Raw genomic sequence first — 4,610 nt, 5'->3', positions numbered from 1 at the left:
AAACCAGTTAAATGCAAATAATGCAATAAAAATGAATATGCCTACTACTATTTATAATAATAATAATAATAATTATTATTATTATTATTGATATTGTATTATAAGAATCATAATAAATACTGCTTTTACTTCTGCTATCTATTATAGGTAGCAGAAGAACATTTGCATGTGAATAGACTATAATACAAATACTACTAGCACCACTATTAGTACAGGCTAGTACTACTACTACTTATATTATATAATAACATACTAATATTAACAAAAAAAACTACTCCTATTGCTATCTGTTTCTTATTTTAATATTATCATTGTTTTTGTTGTATTATTATGAACAAACTACAGTCCCAAGGAAACACAGTTCAGTACCAAAGAAACTGATATCTACATTCACATTGAAGTTTAGTTCCCTCTGTCAATTGTTGTTTTTATTGAAAGAGGGATTTCAATCATTATTTATCTGTGACTATTGTGGATTTAATTACCAACATAAAGAGACATTTATTTATTCAAAAAGTAAAAAAAGTAAAAAAAAAAACAAAAACAAACAAAAAAAAAAACAGGAGAGGTTTAGTATGCTGTTTAGGGATAATGAGAAAAAAGTTATGTATTAAATGCAGACCATGTAGTTTGTATATGATAGATGCATCAACATTTGTAAATAGCATAAATAATCTCTAACTTCTTTTTTGCAATGAATGAATATATCTGACTTTACATCAGTAATTTTGATTCATCATAAAAAAAATAGTTTCACACTAGAGTAATCTAAAAACTCCAACGTGTATAAAAGGCTATGCAAAAGAGAAACTGACTGTATTCTTGTTACAGAGCATCATAGCAGTAGCTAATTGCAGCATCTAACCCCTACACCTCTGCTTATTCACCCTCCACACTGATTGTGCTGATGTCTTTTTGTAGAGGAACCCCTTTGATCTGTGTTTTAATTGGCTCTGCGAGGAGTGTTTAATCATAGTATTCAGCCTGAATGTTTCAGGTAGAAATCTGCGCTGGAGTCTCTGTTTGTTATACCCTAATTAGAAATTTCTTCCTAAGAAGCGTGCGTGCCAATATGCATACTAAGGCAGTTTGTGTGAACGTTCCTTGCAATTATTTCATGTTGTGGTTTTTTGCCTGTAGCAATTTGGTCAAGTAAATTATTTTTCCAACTGCCTTCATTAAATGCAACTACGCAGAGATGTTATCTATCAAACTGTTACTGAATAATAAAGAACTTAGATATGCAATCTATTGCTGTTATATTTCTTCGTTATATAGTATGATTTATTTCCACGTGGATATTTTGATATATAATATGTCTTTTTTGGGGGGGCTTCACAGAATGCAGAAAGAAGCTCAAACCGTTAAGACCATTAATGAACAAATGCATGGTGAAGAAAGAGGAATACAGTAGACATATCAATCAGTTGAGAAGTTTAAAGTATGGTTACATTTAAAAAACAATATCTTGAGCTTTTAATATATTACAGAGGACTGGAGCACAAACCTTCTGAGACAGCCACATCCACCTAAACATGCAAACATGTGGAAGTTTCAGATGGATTTTTCTTTTCCTTTAAATTTTAATACTGTTTTGAAGATAAAGATCATTTTCAAACACAAATTTTCTTCCTTTTGTTGTGATAAACTGCCCTCCTCTGGAAGGCAATGGGAACTACACTTTTGGGGAATACATCAAAACTTTATCTGGGGTTATATATGACTTAGAGAAAGTTTTTTTTTACATGTAACATTTAGCAAAATGGTCTAATAAAAAAAAAAAAAAAAAACAGTGTTTATTTACCTCCTTCCACATTTAGTCCCCAGAATGACTTGTTTTAATTTATTACTAGAGAATGTTGAATGTGTTGTTTCATTATAAAGCACAAAATATAAATTGTATAGCTTTCTTATCACCATGTATCAACAAAGACCGGATTTGTCTTGTGTAAAAGCTGTTGTTACTCCAGAGTTACCGTAGACGTAATAGCAGCTTCTCTGACTCATTGGTTTCCTTTGTCCTGTCAGTGTGGTTGGATCAACATGTCTTGACAGGTTTGAGGTTGCCCAATAAACTTTCCATTTTTTGTTGCTCCGTAATAGCTAGAAGCTTGATAAAATGGTTTATAAACGAATCACTTTTCCCCTGCTTTATCCCTGACCTGTAATATGTGTAATACAGTTAGTTGTTGGTGTTTATTGCTCGATAATATTCATCAATCATCAAGAAATCACAGAATATATATAATTACAGTGTGATTAAATTACAAGCAGATTATTATGGATGACTGCTAAATTCAACCTGTTGCACTGCTTTACTTTGGGTTGCTAAATAAAGGGGCCGGAATAAAAAAAATTGAAGCATGACTTCAGATTTGAGTTTATCAAAGATCTGAAAGTCATGCATGGTTCCTTAAGTCATGTGCTGTGTCGTGTTAATCTATCACATAAAGTCCCAATTAGAGATATTTAAATTTGGGTTGTTTATATATGAAATAGTTTATTGCATTTAATAGGTGCCGTAAATTCATCCTCCTCAGATGAACCACAGAGCATCAAAGTAAGTCAATCTGATGGTTGTAAATCAATTTCTTTTTATAGACTGTATACTGTAAATAATTGTGCATAAATTCAGCTATACATTAGCTATATCCTGTATATAAAAATTTGTTGTTCATTTTATGTGAATATCAAGTTTATTTTAATCAGTTCGTGGAAAAATGTCCATTGATTGTCAGATTCAGAGGTTTGTGCAATAATCATCAAAAATATAAATAAGTAGTTAATTAATTAATAATTCTAAACTGTAGAAACTATAACAGACTTCTCCTAGTATTAGTTAGGGTTAGGGTTAGGGTTAGGGTTTGTTTGTTTATCGACAATCCTATTTAGCATTTTCAGTTTTTCTGTTAATGATCAACTACAGTAATTAGAGTACATTGTTGGAACATCCACTCCTGGAAAAAATGTATAGTTGTGATTCATGTTTTCCAGATGAGGTTTCTTACTAAAGACTGAACTTGACACACCTGCTATTTGGGCTTATTTTCTCTGGAAGCTGTAACTGTAATTTTCCCATGATCTTTCTAATCTTTAACAAGAACTGGTGATGACATGACTACTGACATTTCAGCATCTTGATAAGCCTAGTTTACCTGGCCCCCTTTCCTCAGAAATAATAAAACAAACCACACCTTAAAGTCTAACAGCAAAAGTCTTCTGTAGAAGTAACTACTGCAGCCTATATGTTCTTGCTTTTCCGGTCGTTATTTATGCTCTGGGTTATAGGATCTAACCCCTCGCTAAACTATTGTACTATCACTTATAATGTTAAGGACAGTGTATATAAATTGGTCTTTCATCACTTGAATGACTTTATTTTTATTTTTATTCTTATTTAAGCCATAAGCACTTCAGTCTTTTGCGATACCAATTCAATTGTAAAATTAAGTCTCGCAAGGAAAGAAACCCCAGATTTTTCTGTTTTGAAATGCTGGGGGCATGTTCTGTGGAATGTGCTGCAAAAGAGCTGTTACATTTACGACGGGTGTTGTCTGTAACACATGTGGGAAAGTGTAAAATACATTCCAAGATTCACATCACATCATAATTCACATCCACTGAACACACGTTTTTCATATGTTTAGAACAATACATTTAGGACATATATAATGTATATAAAACAAAATGGAAAACTTTCATTTACACACTGTTTAAATTAAAGAAATAAGTCTAGTTTTCAATAATATTGCATCGTGTGATTTAGACTTAGACTCAACTTTATTTATCCCTTGGGATTACTCCTTCAGGGAAATTCTGGTTCCAGTAGCTTATATAGAGCACAAAGAGTTAAAGCAAGATGTCATTAAAGATAAAAATACTACAGACAATATAAAAAGAGTGCATATGGTACAAAAAAAGCATAAAAAAACAAAAAAGTTGTTATGTCCTGGAATATGTTTCCCTTAGATATAAAAGTATTTGCCCAGTAGAGAGCTAAGGAAAGACTGCATAATAGTTGACATGGGTTTATTGCACTTGCACTGCAGAAATGTGCTGACCATATAAATAAGTGAAAATTAAACAGACGACAAGGTAGTTGGCATGTGTTATTGCACAGAGAGAGAGAAGGATATTGAACATGAATGTCACATTTTTATGGAAGCCAGAGAGTGGTCGTGTCCCTCTGATAATTTTCTCGGTGGTGTTCTTGAGAAAACAAGTTAATTTTCTCATTATCTAAAGATAACAAAAGCCGATTTCTCATGATAATGAGATGATTGGTGTGTGTTAAAACTGGTGTCTTAAAACTGGGGTGTGTGGGAGAGGATTTATAAATAATGGCAACCTTTGTGTAATTCTGTAAATACTCCTGTGTTTAACTTTAAGGTAACGAGACGACGTTGTTGGTTTGATTATTTGTTTCCACTTCTAATTCATAAACAATTAGACCTGTGGGGTGTTCTGTCACCGGGTGTTTTCTGAACAGCCCCGGTGTTACGCCTGTAACAGGTATAAGATGCATTAAAGGAATAGTACACCCAAAACATGATTAGCCTTCATTTTCTACTCACCCCCATGCTGAACAACACTCTGGAGTACTTTTTTGA

The sequence above is a fragment of the Cyprinodon variegatus genome, unplaced genomic scaffold (assembly GCF_000732505.1).
Source record: "Cyprinodon variegatus isolate N-32 unplaced genomic scaffold, C_variegatus-1.0 Scaffold355, whole genome shotgun sequence".
Lineage (NCBI taxonomy): Eukaryota > Metazoa > Chordata > Actinopteri > Cyprinodontiformes > Cyprinodontidae > Cyprinodon > Cyprinodon variegatus.
This window is presented reverse-complemented; position numbering follows the sequence as displayed.